Source organism: Cervus canadensis, chromosome 9, assembly GCF_019320065.1.
Source record: "Cervus canadensis isolate Bull #8, Minnesota chromosome 9, ASM1932006v1, whole genome shotgun sequence".
NCBI lineage: Eukaryota > Metazoa > Chordata > Mammalia > Artiodactyla > Cervidae > Cervus > Cervus canadensis.
In genome coordinates, this window is record NC_057394.1 from 67,269,402 (window position 1) to 67,289,789 (window position 20,388).

Below are 20,388 nucleotides of genomic sequence, written 5' to 3' on the forward strand. Positions count from 1 at the left end.
TTTATTATGCTCTATTGCTTACATACATAAATGCAACTGGTTAAAATAGTTCTTCACCAGAACAACAATATTATAAGAGAGTTTGGTACCATCTAGAGAACAAAATAACTGTTCTTATTCCTTATTCCTTAATTTGAAAGGTGCATTCATTTTGTATCAAATGTAAGTTTGAGATGTAAATTATATAATTTTTATTTTCACTATAGAACTTTGAGTCTAACTGAAGCATTCAACATTCAAATTTCATATCCCTTTAATTAATGGCATCATTAACATTCCTAATTGAATTATGAGGGAATGCTGCAATTTATAATAATTGACACCATCAAACATCACAATGATCATATTAAATTTACTGACATAAACAGAAAGAGGTAACTTTGGAATTTTCATTCAGTTGAAAGAGAAACATGAAAAATGGTATCCTGCCACTGTTTTATTTTTGGAAACACTCTGTAAATAAAAACCCATTTCCAAAATAAGATATTCCATGGACACAGAATAGTTGGTAATGATTCAAGTGCCTTAGGCAACAGAGAAGTATTGTTTTGTAGTTGTTGTTTTTTTAAACCTCTCCTAGTAACAGCAGTTCATCATGCACAAAGAAACGAGGTAGCAGCTTGGTTTATAAAACAAATTTATAAGCAGTAACTGTAAAAGCTCAACTAAATGAAAGTTTATCATATTAATTCCATTTCTGTGAACCAGGATAGGTAACCTGGTTGATACTCACCCAATGTTATAGAAAAGTCCAGGCTTGTCTAAGCAGCAAAAAGTAGACCCATGGTGAGGTGCTGAAGACAGCTCTCTCTGGGGCTCCACGCACTTTAGATGAAGTAGCCTTTATCTTCCATTTAACAGAGGGTGCCTCCTATTACCAAAGCATGGCAGAGAAAAGACTTTCCAAGATCTGTCTTGACTTTCTGTCTTTGAAGAGTAACAGTTACCACCGGAAAACGTTAGCAGAAAATGCTCACTGAACACTCACACGGGGCAGCTGTAAATTTCCACTCTCTTTACTTGCTCTCAGATTCCCAGCCTTGCTTGTCTCTTAATCTGTCACAGGCAGTTCTGTTTCTGGTCAAACCAGCTTGCTGGTGCTTTCTGCTCTGCTCTAATGCACGCTTTTAGACACATACCACACAGTCACAGCTCGTCTTTCTCTCCCTCCCTCAAAATCATGCAATGTCACAAGAATGTGTGTAAAGCAATTAAGTTGAGGCAAATTTAATTCTTGGCCAAAAAAAAAAAAAAGTCTAGGGATAAACAAAATTTTTTTCTCATCACATTTTTTCCCCTCTAAGTCCTATACTTGCATGGGGTTTTGTCAACAGATTAAATTGCCCTGACCATCTTGTTTCAAAATGTAAATAACGAAGGCATGTTGATAGCGATAACAGATTTATCTGCCAATATGCTAGTTCCTCTGGGCAGATGCTATTTTCAATCATAATAAGAAAGTGTAGGAAGTAAATACACCAATATTAGTAATTTAATCTGGAGATTTAAAAAGCAAAGGAGATGGGGGGGGGTCAGTGATGCGATGGATAATGCATCTGACTATAGATCAGAAGATTCTTAAAAAAGCAAGGGAGGTGTTACAATGAGTATTCATAATTTCAATGTAATAGTGTGAAAAAAAATTTTAAAAACATGGCATATTTTGAAATTTAGCATCAATATTAGTTATGCAAAGGAAATTACATAGAACATAGAGAAACAACACCAAATACAAAATGGTTTATACCATTTATGTGCAAGCCAAGTGTAATTATTTGGTGTAGACTGTCTCCCCATCCCTCCCCACCTCATCACGCACAAGCACTATTGGTCAGGATATGTAACACTCCTTCAGTGAGAACTTTAAAAGCTAAAGGCTATAAAAAACATTTTTTCATTATTATACATGTATAATTATAGAGCAAACTGTCTTTTTTTTTGGGTGGGGGGGGCTATGCTGTGTGGCATGTGGGATCCTAGTTCCTTGACCATGGATCAAACCCACACTCCCTGGAGTGGAAGCATGGGGTCTTAAACACTGGACCACCAGGAAAGTCCTAATTATCAATTTTGAGAGAAGGAGGCTCATAATATTCACTTTCAATGGTGGCAAATGAGAGACTGGGGTTTTTTTGGTAGGGGAATTCTTCCTCTTCTTTTGACTATCACTATTAGGTTCACAAATTTTCATATACTTAATATGCTTCAGTCAATTACAGGCACTATTCTTTTTGCTGCTGTCCTTGTAGCCTGTGTTTTTGCCCCTACCAAAAGCATGGTCTGAAGCAAAAAGCTCATGTAATATTATTTTAATAAGAAATCCAATCACAGTGAGCAGGAATGAGAGAATATGGAAATAAAGCAAAGGAGGACAGCCAATATGACAATGCCTCATCAAGCTGGCCACCTGTTAAATCTATCAGACTGAGCCTCTCAGAAGCCATATAAAGTGCATTTCAGGATCACCCCTAGGGCTTGGGGATGGGAGGGTGGAAAAGGAAGGGGAAGAATTTACCTATGGCTCTCATCTTTTCTTGATCAAAGGCTTTCCCCAAAGGGCATTAAGTCCCCTACCCTTGAGTTTAACTCCTCTGTTCTTCTGGGTTGCACAAGTGTGGGTCTGGACATTGAGTAGACCTCGTAGCAGTGGCCACAGGGAAGCCTTGGGGCAGGTAGCAAAGGGCTTGCAGAATGACGAGGGATGAAGTTAAGAGATTGTGCCTGCATGAGGGTTCGCACAGAGCTAAAATGAGACAAGCAAGTCTCATTTACGTTGTTTAGTTGCTCAGTTGCAATAGTATACGTTGTTGTTTAGTTGCTCAGTTGTGTCAGACTCTCTTGTGACCCTATGGACTGTAGCCTGCCAGGCTCTTCTGTCTGGGGGATTTCCCAGGTAAGAATAACTGGAGAGGGTTGACATTTCCTTCTCCAGGGGATCTTCCCAATCCAGGGACCATGTTTCCTGCCTTGGCAGGCAGATTTTTTTTACCACTGAGCCACGTGGGAAGCCCTGTAACAATAGATAAGACAAATCTAAAACAATTGTTCAGGGACTTCTTTAGAAGTCCAGTGATTAAGACTCCTCACTTCTACTGCACAGGGCACAGTTTCGATCCCTGGTCAGGGAACTAAAAACCTGTATGTCACTCCGTGTGGCCAAAAATTTAAACACACACACACATATATATAAAACAATTGCTCAAATTTCCCGTATGAGTTCATTATCTTTTACTCAAAATCCTTTGACTCAAATTCTACCCAGGTAGAACTCTGTGAAATCACATATTACTCCACTTCAGTGATTATGATCATTTCATTTACCCACAACTTTTCTTATTTACAGTATCATGAGGAGGGTGGCTTAAAATCTGGCAATTGGAAGTGATATCTGGAAGGTCCTAAATAAGACTTTCTTTCTCTTTTTTTCTACTTTATTTATATCATTGGGTCAGCCAACAAGTTTTACTGCAAGAAGGCAGAAATTTTACAGCCTCCTTTCACCTTATCTTGCATGCTTTTTTCTAAAAGACCTCTTATTACTTAACTAAATTCCTATTTATTAGTTCTGTACATCACTCCATTTCCCATGGTCCATATCTTTCTGTATTTAACTCTCTATAGAGAGGGGTCAGCCTCTATTTTCCTCACAGTCTTCCCTCCTGATCAATAATACTGTAGTTACCTAAACAGATAAGAAAGCTTATTTTGTGTTTGCTTTAATTATACTTCTAAGGTTGGTGATGGTAAAATAAAACAAGAACTCTAGTGCTTTAACACAGAGTGTAAATTAACATAACTTTTCCCTGTAGGGATATTAACAATAAGTTGCAACAGGCTTAAAATATTCATATTCCTTTTCATTTAGTAATTCAGTGTCTACAAATTCATTCTAAGAATAACAAATATGCAAGGAAGCATATGCAGAGATATTTATTATACTGTGTGTGCTCAGTCACTTCAGTCGTGTCCAACTCTTTGTGATCCCCATGGACACACAGCCCGCCAGACTCTTCTGTAAACTGGATTTCTCAGGCAAGAATACTGGACTGGGGTGCCACCCCCTCCTCCAGGGGATCTTCCTGACCCAGGGCTCAAACCCGCACCTCCTGCATTGCAGGTGGATTCTCTACCACTGAGCCACTACTACTATGTATAGCAAACACCCCTCCCCAGAAAGTCCAAAACTACGTGATTGACTATATTTAATCATTGGATTCCATGTAGCATGGGCATTGACCAACCGAAGCAAGTGTACAAACAACTGGCATAGTCGCAGGCCATTCAGCATACCTGCTGAATACTGAGTGGAGTGCATTCATTCATACAGAATATCATAGTCAAACTGCTTAAGAATATTTAAAGAAATGGGGACATATTTATTGCATAGTATCAAGTTAAAAAATCCAAGATCCTAAGCTTAATAAAGAATATGAGCTCCCAATTTTTGTTCTATTTTTTCCATAAACATTTCTTTTTATATGGATATGGAAACAATACCAAGTGTTAACGTGAGTTGGAACACTGGTAATTTTTTTAAAAAATATTAAAAAATTTTTTTAAATATTTCTTTTTATTTACTTATTTGTTTTTTAACTTGGCTGTGCCAGGTCTTAGCTGCCACATGTGTGATCTTTAGTGGAGGCATGTGGGAATTTTGTTTTTTTAGTTGCAGCGGGGGGAATCTAGTTCCCTGACCAGGGATGGAACTTGGGCCCCCTGCATTTGGAATGCGGAGTCTTAATCACTGGACCACCAGGGAAGTCCTGGAACACTGGTGATTACATTCATATATTCCAGTGTTTTCCAAATATTCTATAATTAACACGTACAATCAGTTTCACTACAAAACAAGGTAAGTGTTCCTAAAAATCACCACGTCACACAGCTCTGTATCATGTAGTAAGAACCACAGGAATTGTGGGGGAAATTGGGTTGGAGCTCAATACTCAAAAATGTCATCAGAAACATACTTTTTTCTCTTAAAGTAGGAACCTAATAAAAATAACACTTTTTTTTTTTTACAGCAAGTGGTTTAAGAAATACATAAAATAAATATGGCATAAACAAATACATAAAATAAATACCACAATAAATGTGGCATTTTTCCTTGAAAAAGACCTGATATTTGCTTGTGGAGGTGGATGTTAGAAGATTTACAACTTGTGAATTATTTCAAAAGCGGAAATAGAATTTATCTTGTTGATAGCCATACCACCCTGAATGCACCTGATCTCATCTCATCTTGGAAGCTAAGCAGGGTTGGGCCTGGTTAGTACTTGGATGGGAGGATTGTCTGTTATCAGCTGAAAAGTTGTAACATCAAAGGTGGATGAATATGACTCACATAACATGAGGTATACGAGAGACGGCTGGTATGTGTTTGAGATGTGTGCATGTCTATGTTTTGTGTATTTCTCCATGCCTTGGCTCAGCTGGGTGGCTTTCTGCATTCATGAAACTGTACAAAAGCAAATGAGGAATCTGTATTATGTTCAAATGTTTCCTAATACATCAATCATATTGGAACAAATCTGTGTTTTCAAAACGTGTTAAAGCAGAAATGACTGTTACTTTCACCATCATAAAATATATATGTATATATATATATGAATATGCTAACAAGTATTGTGAACTTATTGCTATTATTTTGCTAATTTGGGCAACTAAACATTTTTTAAAGTGGTATTTACCTCTCTCTTTGTTTTTTCCCCCTCACTTCTCATTCATGCTTTTGTTTCTCTATTTTTCTCTCTTCTTAAAGACTACAGTGTAGATACAAAATATTAATATCACAGCTACACATTCAGGTAGCCTAGGAATAACATTTGACTTATTCTTCAACAGTCTTAAGCCAAAAAGAAAGCCCCAAAGCAAAGAATCTATTTACTACCTTAGGAGTTTGCCATCCTATCCACATACCACAGATACCTCAAGTTCTTTTCATAATTCCTGTTTCAGGCAGAACTGTTACCCTGGAACTTGCTTAAAGATATTCAAATTGTTTTCATAAAAGCAGAATATAGAAGAAACGCTAGATGAGAAATGCTTTACAGGTGTCCAAGCTGCAGTGAAATGGGGGTTAATTGATAGAATGAAAACACATTTCCAATTATCCATTAATTGCTAATCCTTGGCTAAATTTGGAAAGCTTTACAAGATCTTCAGCAAAATAACAAAGCTTCATTAGTCTGCTTTCGTTCTCATACTAACTCTGCTTCCATCTGTTCCTGCTTTTTTTAGGAAGGAGGAAGCTTGGATTACATAATTTAGGTGACAATCCTGCCCATTGGCTGTATTTCCAAAATGCTGGAGCAATCTTTCAAAGTTGAGAACGTCAGACCTTTTCTCAATTTGGAGCATTACTCTGGCCCCCTGCTGGTACTGCGCTGCAGTGGCAGCTATAATACTTAGGTCTCAGCAGTGAGCTCTACCCTGCCAGTCTAAGGAATACCTTGTTTCCCTAATGCCAAGATAAAATCCATCTCTATGTACATCTATTCACTAGTAAATGAATATATATATATCACCTCTGAAGGCCTTTATGTGATAAACTATTCTGAACATTCTTCTCATATCAAGTGGCTAGTTTCATAGGCCATAGAGTCTTTGGAATTAGGCTGACCCAGACTTGAATGAAAACAGATTGTATGTAAGCAATATTATCTTTCAATTGGATACAACCATATACACTCCAGCGCTAGTTATGAGGATCAAGTGAAATATAATATACATACATGCCTGGCATTAGTTAACTGTTAAATGTTAGACACTGATCCACTCACAAAATTTAAAAAAAAAAATAACTCTTATATTCTAAAAGTACATCATCCAACTTTAAGTTTCTCTGTGACTACTCTCAAATGAGGCAGATCTGTTGGAGGGGGGTCACAGGCAGTTCGTAGTCAACCTCATTCATGAAACACTTAGTAGATGCGAAGTGTTACATGAAGAGACCCCGAGGTGCACATAACCCACACACCAACCAGTCATTAACTCTGTGTTTAAGAACTTTTACATTTGTCTTCAGACCTCCCTGGTGGTCCAGTGGTTAAGACTCTGTGCTTCCACCGCAGGAAGGGCGGGTTTGACCCTGGGTTGCGGTTCTAAGATCCTGTATGACACTTCTGTTATTCAGTCACTCAGGTGGGTCCGACTCTTTGCAACCTGATGAACTGCAGCACCCAAGGCTTCCCTGTGTTTCACTATCTCCCGAAATTTTCTCAGACTCATGTCCATTGAGTTTGCTATAGCACAGTCCAAAAAAGAAAAAAAAAAAGGATTATACACCAATGAGGCCAAAATAATGCAATTAAAACAATTCTGAAATAGATCGCCAGTCCAGGTTCAATGCATGAGACAGGGTGCTCAGGGCTGGTGCACTGGGATGACCCTGAGGGATGGGATGGGGGGAGGGGGGAGGGGGGTTCAAGATGGGGAACACATGGACACCCATGGCTGATTCATGTCAATATATGGCAACAACAACTACAGTATTGTAAAGTAATTAGCCTCCAATTAAAATAAATAAATTTTTTTAAAAAAGAATTCCGCATGCAGTTTTTTTTGTTTTGTTTTGTTTTTTGCCACACCACATGGCCTGTGGGATCTTAGATCCCCCATGAGGAACTGAACCTGCCCTTGGAAGTAAAACCATGGATTCCTAATCACTGGACCGCCAAGGAATTCCCTGGATGCAGCATTTTAAAAAAGCACAGGAGTATAGAAACTCTGGAGTCTAGTCTAATTTACTCTAACCAAAAGATGGAGTTGAGGTGGGGGAAAGGGAAATGGGACTATTAGCCATTTGATCTAAGTAAAATATTACAAGAAATCTCAAAGGTTCTAGAAGTATCACAGGGGTTCCAGAATATTTATGAATTTGAGATTAATTGCTAATTATCAAGGACACTGTCTATAACAATGCTTTATTTTACACTTGATTAATCCACATCTTTCAACAAACAAATCTGGGGTACTTTCTATGTGACACAAAGTAGGGTTTTTTAAATATTTATTTATTTATTTGGCTGAGCCAGGTCTTAGTTGCCGCACGTGGGGTCTTTCATCTTTGTTTCCACATGTGGGATCTAGTTCCTGAACCAGGGATTGAACCTGGGCCCCCAGCATTGGGCGCGGGGAGTCTTAGCCACTGGACCACCAGGGAAGTCCCCAAAATAGTTTCCATAATGAACTTCAATCAATCCTTTCGGTACTTTCAGGGTTACTACTAGCTTACTTTGGTAAGAGTCAGAAAAAGGGACAGGTACAGTCAAGCAGGTGCACAGATCAACCGGCACATAGCATCGTCAGGCAAAGAACAAGTATTCTTTTCTTCAGGCAGAGGCAACCCTGCACCAGCCTGGCACGTAGTTTGATTGGAGGGTAACTGTGAGCTGGATTTCAGGCCCTACTCAATTCCCTAGCCAGGAGTTTTGAGCAATGGACAAACCATACAACTAATATGCAATGGCCCTGAACACAATGGCAAGGCCCTGTTACAACTTTCTTATCATGTCCATATATAGGATTCATTCATCCAACCATCTGAGGAAAATATGCTCTTTGGGGATACAGAGTGAAATAAGGAATTCATATTCTCTTAGGGGGTATAATACATGTACCAAAAATCACTACAGTGTAAGGCAAAAAGTTATGAATCACAAATGAAAAGACTAATGAAATGCCAAAAAATTCAGGAGAGCCAAACCATACTTATATCTTGAGGAATCACAGAAGGTTTCAGAGAAAAGGTGCACTGAATCCAGTTAGGAGTGATGGGTAGCATTTGGTCACATGGAGACAGGAACAGAGGATTTAGGAAGAGCAAGATGTAAATAACAAACAATAATTTAGTTTATCTGAAGCAAATGCTATATGAATGACAGTAAAGTGAAAAACAGATTGGGATCAGATTATGAAGAGTTTGTCATACTAGGCTAATAAGTTTAACTGTTAATTTGTGGGCAAAGGGGAGCCATGAGATAATCAGACTCTCATGAATATGAATTTAGCAGGGTAAAAGGAATAAAAAAGGTATAGAAATAGGAGGAGATGAAATGAAAGAAAATTGCACTAATCTAGGATGACAATGAAACTAACTACGCAGTGGGAAGGAGAGGACTACATGAGTGTCAGAGACAATAAATTTGGCAACTGAACAAATGTTGGTGGGAATGGAGAGAACAAATAAGATGACGAGTTTCCATGCCTATGTGAGAGTAGATGGGTAATATCTTCAAAGTAAATAAGGGCCAAAGAAGAAAAAACAATTTTTACACAATAACAAGTTGCTTTTATGTAACAAGTTTGAGATGCCAGCAAGAGTTCTGGATATAGATGCTTACAGAGGCATTTGAACACACAGAACTAGGAGAGAAAACAGAGTCAGAAACACACATCCGGGGTCACTCATTCTGCCTATGCAATATGTGCTCGGTCAGCTGCTCACTCTTGTTCAGTTCTTTGTGACATCAGGGACTGCTGGCCGCCAGGGTCCTCTGTCCATGGAATTTTCCAGGAAAGAATACTGGAATGGGTTGCCATTTCCTACTCCAAGGGATCTTTCTGACCCAGGGATCGAACCCACATCTCCTATGTCTCCTCCATTGGCAGGTGGATTCTTTACCACTGTGCCACCTGGGAAGTCAGTGCAATAGGAGAGAAAAACAAGAAAGACAAGAACAAACCTTTAAAGAATACCTACAGGTGGTAGTAGAAAAAAACAGTGACTAAAGAAATCGTAGTTAGAGAAGGAAAGAACCAGAAGAGTATACTATCACTATGACCAAAAATCAGAGCATCAGGAACATGAAGTGTGCAATAACAGTACTGAACACTGCAGAGCAGTGATGAGCACGCTGTGTAAACCTGTAATCTAATTTCCAAGGCTCGCTTTCGATTCTTACAAACCAAAAGCATTACGGGAAATAGTGATATCCAAAGAAGTAGGACAAGGAAGGGGACCTTTAAGTATTCATATTCCCCTAAAATCCTGAAATATAGGCTGATCAGTTCAGTTCAGTTCAGTCGCTCAGTCATGTCTGACTCTTTGTGATCCCATGGACTGCAGCACGCCAGGCCTCCCTGTCCATCACCAACTCCCAGAGCTTGCTCAAACTCATGTCCACTGAGTCAGTGATGCCATCCAACCATCTCATCCTCTGTTGTCCCCTTCTCCTCCTGCTTTCAGTCTTTCTGAGCATCAGGGTCTTTTCAAATGAGTCAGTACTTCCCATCAGGTGGCCAAGTATTGGAGTTTCAGCTTTAGCATCAGTCCTTCCAATGAATATTCAGGACTGATTTCCTTTAGGATGGACTGGTTGGATCTCCTTGCAATCCTAGGGACTCTCAAGAGTCTTCTCCAATATCACCGTTCAAAAGCATCAATTCTTCGGCCCTCAGCTTTCTTTATAGTCCAACTCTCACATCCATACATGACTACTGGAAAAACCATAGCTATGACTAGACAGACCTTTGTTGACAAAGTAATGTCTTAGCTTTTTAATATGCTGTCTAGGTTGGTCATAACTTTTCTTCCAAGGAGGAAGTGTCTTTTAATTTCATGGCTGCAGCCACCATCTGCAGTGATTTTGGAGCCCAAAACAATAAAGTCTCTCACTGTTTCCATTGTTTCCCCATTAATTTGCCATGAAGTGATGGGACCAGATGCCATGATCTTCGTTTTCTGAATGTTGAGCTTTAAGCCAACTTTTTCACTCTCCTCTTTCACTTTCATCAAGAAGCTCTTTAGTTCTTCTTTGCTTTCTGTCATAAGGGTGGTGTCATCTGTATATCTGAGGTTATTGATATTTCTCCCAGCAATCCTGATTCCAGCTTGTGCTTCATCCAGCCCAGTATTTTGTATGATGTACTCTGCATATAAGTTAAATAACTAGGGTGACAATATACAGCCTTGACGTACTCCTTTTCCTATTTGGAACTAGCCTGTTGTTCCATGTCCAATTCTAACTGTTGCTTCCTGACCTGCATACAGATTTCTCAGGAGGCAGGTCAGGTGGTCCGGTATTCCCACCTGTTTAAGAATCTTCCACAGTTTGCTGTGATCCACACAGTCAAAGGTTTTGGCATAGTCAATAAAGCAGAAATAGATGTTTTTCTGGAATTCCCTTGCTTTTTCAATGATCCAACAGGTGTTGGCAATTTGATCTCTGGTTCCTCTGCCTTTTCTAATCCAGCCTGAACACCTGGAAGTTCATGGTTCACGTACTGTTGAAACCTGGCTTGGAGAATTTCGAGCATTACTTTACTAGCGTGTGAGATGAGTGCAATTGTGTGGTAGTTTGAGCATTCTTTGGCATTGCCTTTCTTAGGGATTGGAATGAAAACTGACCTTTTCCAGTCCTGTCACCACTGCTGAGTTTTCCACATTTGTGGGCATATTGAGTGCAGCACTTTAATAGCATCATCTTTCAGGATTTGAAATAACTCAACTGGAATTCCATCATGTCCACTAGCTTTGTGCGTAGTGATGCTTCCTAAGACCCACTTGACTTCACATTCCAGGATGTCTGGCTCTAGGTGACTGATCACACCATCATGGTTATCTGGGTCATAAAGATCTTTTTTGAATAGTTCTTCTGTGTATTCTTGCCACCTCTTCTTAATATCTTCTGCTAGGTCCATACCATTTCTGTCCTTTATTATGCCCATCTTTGCATGAAATGTTCCCTTGGTATCTCTAATTTTCTTGAAGATATCTCTAGTCTTTCCCATTCTATTGTTTTCCTCTATTTTTTGCACTGATCACTGAGGAAGGCTTTCTTATCTCTCCTTGCTATTCTTTGGAACTCTGCATTCAAATGGGTATATCTTTCTTTTCTACTTTGCCTTTAGCTTCTCTTCTTTTCTCAGCTATTTTTAAGGCCTCCTCAGACAACCATTTTGCCTTTTTGTGTTTCTTTTTCTTGATAGAGAGGTCAAAGCCAGGTTGCGATCATCAGATCACATGGCATGATGCGTGCATGCGTGCTAAGTCACTTCAGTTGTGTCCAACTCTTTGAGAGTCCATGGACAGTAGTCTACCATGCTCCTCAGTCCATTGGATTCTCCAGGCAAGAATACTGGAGTGGGTTGCCATGTCCTCCTCCAGGGGATCCTTCCCACCTAGTGCTTGAACCTGCATCTCTTAGGTCTCCTGCATTGGCAGGCAGGTTCTTTACCAGTAGCGTCCCCTGAGAAGCCCCATATGGGCACTATAGCAAAGCATAAAGCAGGAAGAGGACCCCAAGGCGGCAGTCCTTCTGGGAAACTGGTAATATTGGTTCAGATCTAGGTAGCATGGCTCAGCTGCCTCACCTAGAACACTGTATGAAAGGTCAGAGCCTTCGCAGTACCTGACACACAACAAGAAGTCCCGGGCAAAAGTAAGATTGTAAGAGGTTAAGGATGAGGTGATGAAGGCACTAGCATATAACACTGTTTCCAAGCATTTGATAAGGAAGAGAAGGAGACCTTGAAGGATTTTTGTTGCTTTTTTGTTAACTTTGAACTCTCAGTAGACTGAGTGGGTGCAACAGATAGGAAGAAGATGCAAGATAAGAAGAGGACAGTTAATGAGGCAAGAGTCTTATGCCCACAACAGAAGATGGAATCAAGACCATAGTGGAAAGTTTAACCCCCACGAAGAATTATATATATTTTTCTAAAATGAAAAAGGAAGAGAAAGAGTGAGTAAAGAAACTGTCCAGGTAAAGAGGAATGAAGTTACAAAGTACATGATTGCTCCCATTTTCTCAGAAGAGAAGGACTCAAAATCATCTCAAGAGAGTAAGAGTGAACTAACAGAATGCGTACTGGAGCAGAGTGAAAAGTGAGGTTACAAAAACACACAAATGTATTAAGAAGAAAAGCTAAAGTCTATAATTCATGTTCATCAAATTCAACGTCCAATGGTTACAATTTCACTTAAAATTGCGCCACAAAAACTAACTAGGCGAGACACATGCTATGGTATTCCTCCAACTTCCCAATTTAAGGACTAACAAAGAATGACATAAGAAAGAAGTCATGGAATCCTCAGGTATAATACACAATAGCATTATAACCAACAAAGATGGGCTCAGAGTCAGATGGTGATGAGTTTCATATTTCTCTGCCCTTCTTTGCTGGAGCTGTTTTTTGCTTTTTCCACAGTCGATACTTCTATGAAAAGTTCTTTCTTGAATCATTTACGAACACAACATAGCTTCTAAACAACTCTCATCCCATGTTTGCTCTCTTTTTATAAAGTATGTCATCTTCTAATTTTCCAAGTTTTTACAAACTTTCACTTTGCTACAAATTATTGAAATCAGAGCTACATGAAAAATTTTATGTTGGAAAATCATATTATTTCTATTATAAATCTTTAAAAGTACAATTTGTAAGCTGGTGCCCTAGAGCCAAGGAGAAAACAGGATTTAAAAAGAACACAGAAAGGACAAACAAAGATAAGGCTGAGTGAAGAGAGAGAAAACCTTGAGTTATAAATTACTCAGTTTAAAATGTCAAGGGAAACTTGTCTCAAAGTTTCCCTTTCTATGTTTTGAAGCTTGTTAATAATGGAAAGTCCTTTTAAACAAGATATTTCATTTTCAGATTCCAACAAATCCATTGACAGCAAACAAATACATAGAACTTATAATAAAACATATACACTGAATGGAAAAATCTCTATGAAATTAGTTCAGTAACTATAGTTGGATTCCATTTTCTTTATAAAACACATTTTACCATAACTCTCAAGACTTATAAAACATGATCTAGAATAGGAGAAATAATTACAATCTATTAATCACTACTGACCACAGGAAAAAAAATCTGTAATAAATATAAACACACAATGGTATCTTGTTTTACAAAGAAAATGTGAACTAATTCTTGTGCCAACTACTAAAAGATGGAAAATTTCTCCATTTCAACACAGAATCCAAAATGTAGATGAAAGTTTTCACCTTAGTAAAAGAAGCATAACTGTTATAAGAAACAGAATCTTCCTAAGAAAAAGAAAGATTTTTTAAAACATAAACTACCACCATGTGATAAGACAAAATCTCATATGCTGCTGTGCAGAATAAAATCACTAAGAATATTTCTAGGAAGCAATTTTTCGAATGTTTATGCTCTTCAATGCACCATTTCTACTAACAGAAAGCTAGTCTGAGAAAGTAATCAGAAATATGACCAGATATTCAATGATGCTATACAATGTTATTTATAATAGGAAAGCCCGGAATATCTACAAAAAAGAAATGGTTGAATAAATTATGCTATGCTATCACTTTATTATAGAATTTAATAGAATGTCAAAATAACATTTGAAAGGGTCATAGATTCATATAAGAAAAATATGCTAAATAAAAATTAAAAAATAAAATATATGAGTATTTCAAATTCATTTTTTATTGGAATACAACTGTTTCACAATACGGCAGTGGTTCTGCTGGACGGGGAAGTGAATCAGCTGTTACATGTGTATGGTGGTGCTGGTGGGTCAGTCACTCAGTCGTGTCCAACTCTTGCATGGGCTAGAGCCCACCAGGCTCCTCTGTCCATGGGATTCTCCAGGCGAGAATACTGGAGTGGGTTGCCATTTCCTTCTCCAGGGGATCTTCCCCACCCAGGAATTGAACCTGGAACTCCTGCACTGCAGGCAGTTTCTTTACCGATTGAGCTACCAGGGAAGCGCATATACATGTATCAAATTCACTTTTAATTACATATATACATACAACCTGGAGAAGGAAATGGCGACTGACTGCAATAGTCTTGCTTGGAGAACTCCACGGACAGAGGAGCCTGGTGGGCTGCAGTCCATGGGGTCGCAAAGAACTGGACACAACTTAGGGACTGAACAGTAACAACCTCAATACACACAGCCATTTGCATGTTCATATACACATATAATTTTTATGCAGATAACATTAGAAGGAAATACTGTGAAATTTTTAAAGTAATTTTGTTTTTAGAATTACTTTTTTTTTTTTTTTCCTCTATTCTTTTCTGAAATAATCAGAAGTGAGATGAGGGAGGGAATATTGTTGTTTGGAAAATGTCACAATAAGACATGTGTTGTGCCGCTGTTGTAGCTCTAAGTTCTATCACTGACATAAATCGACCTGTGGCAAATGTGACTACCCTGCCGAGTGCAAGAGAAGGAAAGAAGTGCCACTGGCGCTAGTTGAGTAAGGCACCTAAAAGTTGTATACAGCAGGTTCAGGCTTCAATTCCTGAATAACATCACCTAATCCGAAAAGAGCAGCTGCGACAGCATCCAGCGGATATTCAGGGTTTCGATAATTAGTTGCTCAATAAATGTTCCAGTTTAAAAAGAAACACACTAAAAAAAAAAAAAAAGAAACACCCTGAGCTTTCTACCATAGCATTTGTAAGTAGAAAGTTTCATTTTTTAAAAAGTAGCAGCTATGTTTCTCTTTAAACAGGCATTTAAAAAAAAAAATGTAGGTTCTGATACATATAATGTACACACTCTACACTGAATATGATCAAGTCTGCAGACTCCTGGATTTCCATTATAACTCCATGCTGAGGAAAGCTATGAATGAAAAGGAAAGGGAAAAGCATGCTGTTGTCTTGATGTTCACTTCCTAACTGACAACTTTAAGGACACTAGAACATAAGCTAATGTGAAGGGAGGGAATTTGTGTGTTTTGTTCACTGCTTTATCCTGCTTTATTCTCAGCAAATATTTGTGAATAAATCTACAACTGATTTTTTAAAATTATGAATTACTTTCCTGTTATACAATGTTCTTTGTCTTGAATCAAAAAGTAAGACAAGGAGGAAGTGCTGACTTTTATGTGATGAGCTGGGGAACTCACTGAATAAAATTAGTTCTGCTTTTTTTTTTCTTCCTGCCCTTACAAGGGGGATGATGCTTTCTCTCTAGAGAAGTTCATCTCTTCTACTTTAATATTAACTTTCTTGCACAGATTGTATCCTGCTATTCTGATTAACTCATCTCACAATTTCTTTTATTTTTTCTGTATCTTTTTTCTTTGTGTATGGCCTTCTATGCAGAGTTGACCCTGGAACAAATGGAGGGTTAGGGGTACTAACCACCATGCAGTGAAAAATCTATGTTTAACTTTACAATTAGCTTTCCGTAATTGCAGTAACCACATTTGTGGGTTCAGCCAACCACAGATCATGTAGTACTGTAGTAGGTACTTTTTGAAAAAAATTCACAAGGTCAACTATAGTTTCTTTCTCTTTTTAACTGTGCCTTATATGCTGGGTTTAACATCTTTACTTCTTAGTTTCATTATGGGGTTTATCATTTTTTATATCCTAATTTGTTCTTATTTTAGTGTGCCTGGCCATTTTTATAGTCTGTTACTTTTTATATTTTAGAATCCCTCTTTTATTTATTAAATATATTTATCTTATATATTGGATACTTCTAATAGCTGAAATATCTGTAGATAAGTTTTAGTTCTGGTTTCTGCTGACTCTAGCTCAACGTATTTTTTTTTTCTCCCTTGTGTTTTGTGATTTTAAAAAAATGCATATGAGCTTAGTTTTTAGAATTTTAACTATGACTGTTTGATAACTAGGTTGATAATCCTGTCTATGGAGGATTTGTGATGGTTTCTGAAAACTGTTTCAGACCCAAGTCTATTATAAATTAAAACTCTCCTTGTAGAGTTTTGAGACCATGAAAATAGCATAAAATAAGGCCTCAAATCCAAGCAAATGTGAGCTGGTAACCAGGAATTTCTCAGGGAGATTTTAACTCCACCTAGAGTTGTATGCCTCTCCAGGATGGTCTCTGACAGGCCCCCCTACACTTTGCAGAGTGCAAGGGATTTTCCCCAAGTCTCCATTTTTCCCCACGTACAAGTTTCTATGCCAACAGAAACTGATGGATGCTGCCAAAGTATTCAGTGATTTCAGCACTTGTTTACCTCACAGAATAGATTTGCTTGGTTTCTAGCCCCAGAAAGTTTCCTTTGTTTTCTTATAGGTTCATCCATTTATTTTAAAGGATGTTTTAATATGGAATCTACTATTTTACATATTTTATGGACGTCTTCTCTATCATGATCGTCTCTGTTGGCTCAGACAGTAAAGAGTCTGCCTGCAATTCAGGAGACCTGGGTTCGATCCCTGGGTCAGAAAGATTCCCCTGGAGAAGGAAATGGCAACCCAGTCCAGTATTCTTGCCTGGAAAATCCCACGGGCAGAGGAGCCTGGCAGGCTACATACAGTCCATGGGGTCACAAAGAGTCGGACACGACTAAGCAACTTCACTTTCTTTTCTCTATCATATTCTCAGAAATGGAAATCTATTTAATACTTCTGCAATTGCTTTGTACAATTTAAATTGGGATATTATAATTAATCCTGATAAATCTTGTTTTAGTGTGTTAGGGTAGTCTACAAGTCTGTCAAGGGCACCTATAATCTTGACTGAGTTATTATTGGGTTGGCCAAAGAGTTCATTCAGGTTTTTCTGTTAGATGATATGGAGAAACCCAAATGAACTTTCTGGCCAATCCAGTATGTTAGCTTACCTTAGAAGTTTGTATCACCTGCAAATTTGCTTCAACTTTCTCAGCCTTCACCACAGTCACTGATCAACACAGCTTCTGACAAAAAGAAAAGCTAAAAACTTAATTTAAAAAATCTTTATAGAAATTTTAACATTTTTTTCTTATTGTTATCAGGTACATAGAATTATAAATTGAATTTTCATCATCACCATATATCAATACAAATAAATCAAATTAAAATAGCCTATCCTGATTACTTTAACTGGTAGACATTTTAAAAAGTAGTATTGAACCAAATAAAAATATTTCAACATTGGGGGAAATAAGTAGAAATGTGAAAGGGTGGTATGGATAAGAGGAACTCTAACATGGCTGAAATCCCTATCAACCCTCACCTTACACAGGAGGAAACCACCTTATCTAAACTAGCATTTTCTAAACCACACATCTTGAATATGTACAAAAAGGTTGTGCAAAGCTTAGAAGAGCTCTGAAATATCACAAAGGGAAGCTTTGAAAGGTTTTTTGCTGATAAAAGCACCATGAAAACCCATGACTACTAGATTCTTTTTTCTTTTCTGCTTTGCCATAGCTTTAGTTCATATCTTTCACTAATTTCAGTCATCAATAGAAACTTTTATAAAATTTTTCTCTCTCAATATCCATATGATGGTGTACATGTGTACATGTGTGTATGTTTACATTTTCCCCTTAGAAATAAGAGAAAACTTATACTCTCTCCTTTAGTATAATGCTCTTGCATGAAGAATGTATAAACCACTGACTCTGGGTCTGCATCTTTATTTTCTGAGCAGCAACTAGCGGTTTAAATAGAACATTTAGCTCTTGATATTCTTTCTTCGCAATACTTGATGTATATATCCTGCAATAATGTAGTAGAAAAAACACAGGCTTTGGAATCACATAGATCTGGGTTTAAATCTCAACATCTCTGACCCTCTTATGAAAATAGTATCACAAATCTCAAAGGACACCTGTTAAGGGTCAAATTATGTATGTGTATATACATACATATATATATATATATATATAGTGTCTAGCACAAAGCCTGCCATGTGACCTGTGCTCTGATATGTTAGCTGTCTTTCTGTGTAATTTTGTACTTCATTTCCACTTTGCTCAATCTAGCAAAGGACTTTCCAAGCTAAATTTTCTAAGTCATAGCCCTGATAAACTACTGTGGCTCTGTTCAAGAATTAACATCTTGCAACACTTATTTTACCCGACAATAGACTTAAAATACTTTAAAAATAGCAATGCAACAACAATTATACTACTGAATATATCCCACTAAGGTACGGTCATCTCTTGTTATCCATGGGGGACTGGTTCCAGCCCAACCCCCTCATGGACAACAAAATCCATGGATGCTTACATCCCTTATATAAAATGGTATAGTGTTTGCATATATCATATGCACATTACACATATACTTTAAATCATCTCTATATTATTTAACAATGTACATGCTCTATAAATTGGGGGCAAATTAAGTTTTGCTTTTTGGAACTTTCTCGAATTTCTTTTTCCCGGAACATGCTCAATCTGTGGTTGGTTGACACTGCAGATGCAGAGGGCCAAGGTACAGCCCAGAATTTATGTTCTAAAGTCACTAAAATTAGGGCTTCCCTGGTGGTCCAGTGGTTAAGCATCTGCCTGCTAATGCAGGGGATATCGGTTCGATCCCTGGTCTGGGAAGATCCCACATGTTGTGGGACAACTAAGCCCATGAGCTGCAACTATTCAGCTTGCACACCCTAGATCCCATCTCTGCAACAAGAGAAGCCACCGCAATGAGAAGCTTGAGCACTGCAACTAGAGAAAGCCTTTGAGTAGCAATGAAGACCCAATGCAGCCATAAATAAAAAGATAAAGTTACCAAAATTGTTCCTTTTCTTGAGTGGATATGTCATCAAAATTCTTTATAGTTACATAAATTCATTTCCTTTTAGATTTCTCTTTCTACCTCTTTATTTTATTTTTGAATATGTAAACATACATGATTCTAAGATCGAAACTATATAAACAAGTTACAGAGAAATCGCTCCATCATTGGCACCATCCCTTCTACTTATAGATTAATCTATAGACTCTTCTGGGCTTTTGTTTTTTCCATTTCAAAATATACTCTGCAGATCACCCTATACTGGTGCATGGAGACTTTCTATAGTCTCTTTATGCATTCTGAGGAAAAGAGTGGCTTGGAAGGGACACCATCAACCTGGAGATTATTTCATTGTTGCCAATCTTTTGGTACTACAAGTAATTGTTTGACTAAATTTATACAAATGCCAGTTTATATTTTATGCCAATGTGTCCTTAGAACAGATTCCTAAAAGTGAGATGTCTGGGTCAAAAGATACATGCATATGCGATTCTATGAGATACTGTCAAATTCCCTCCTGGGCTTTGCACTTTTGTATTCTTACCAGAAAGGCATCAAAGTGCTGGTCTCCCACAGTCCATAGACTATATTATATAACTTTGGATTTGGGTGAGAAGGGCTTTTTTTAAGATAATTAATCATTTGTGGCTGTTTTATAATTTTTTTAATTGAACAGAAATTGCTCTACAATATTGTGTTGGTGCTGCCATATGTCAACATGAATTGTTTTTGGCTGTTTTTGCAATATGCATGTATGCTCAGTTGTGTGTCTTTGCGACTCCATATAGCCGACCAGGCTCCTCTGTCCACCGAATTTTCCAGGCAAGAATACTGGAATGGGTTGCCATTTCCTTTTCCAGGGGATCTTCCCGACCTAAGGGTTGAACTCGTGTCTCTCGCATCTCTTGCATTGGCAGGTGGATTCTTTATCATTAGTGCCACTTGGGAAGCCCAGGTGAATTCTTTACC

At 38.0% G+C, this 20,388-nt stretch overlaps 1 protein-coding gene across 5 annotated transcripts in view; it reads right to left on the minus strand.

The window, feature by feature from the left end:
- Nucleotides 1-20,388, minus strand: part of CAB39L (calcium binding protein 39 like) — a 90,138-nt gene that overhangs the window by 62,795 nt on the left and 6,955 nt on the right. Inside the window, exon 2 of one of the 5 annotated variants that reach the window (XM_043478312.1) lies at nt 734-871. The exons of 1 other annotated variant lie outside the window; for it this stretch is intronic. The gene's annotated coding sequence lies outside the window, so the exon portion shown is untranslated. Of the gene's footprint in view, nt 1-733; nt 1,145-20,388 lie in introns of those variants that run through there. 3 more of the 5 variants (XM_043478311.1, XM_043478313.1, XM_043478310.1) reach the window with 3 other exon arrangements.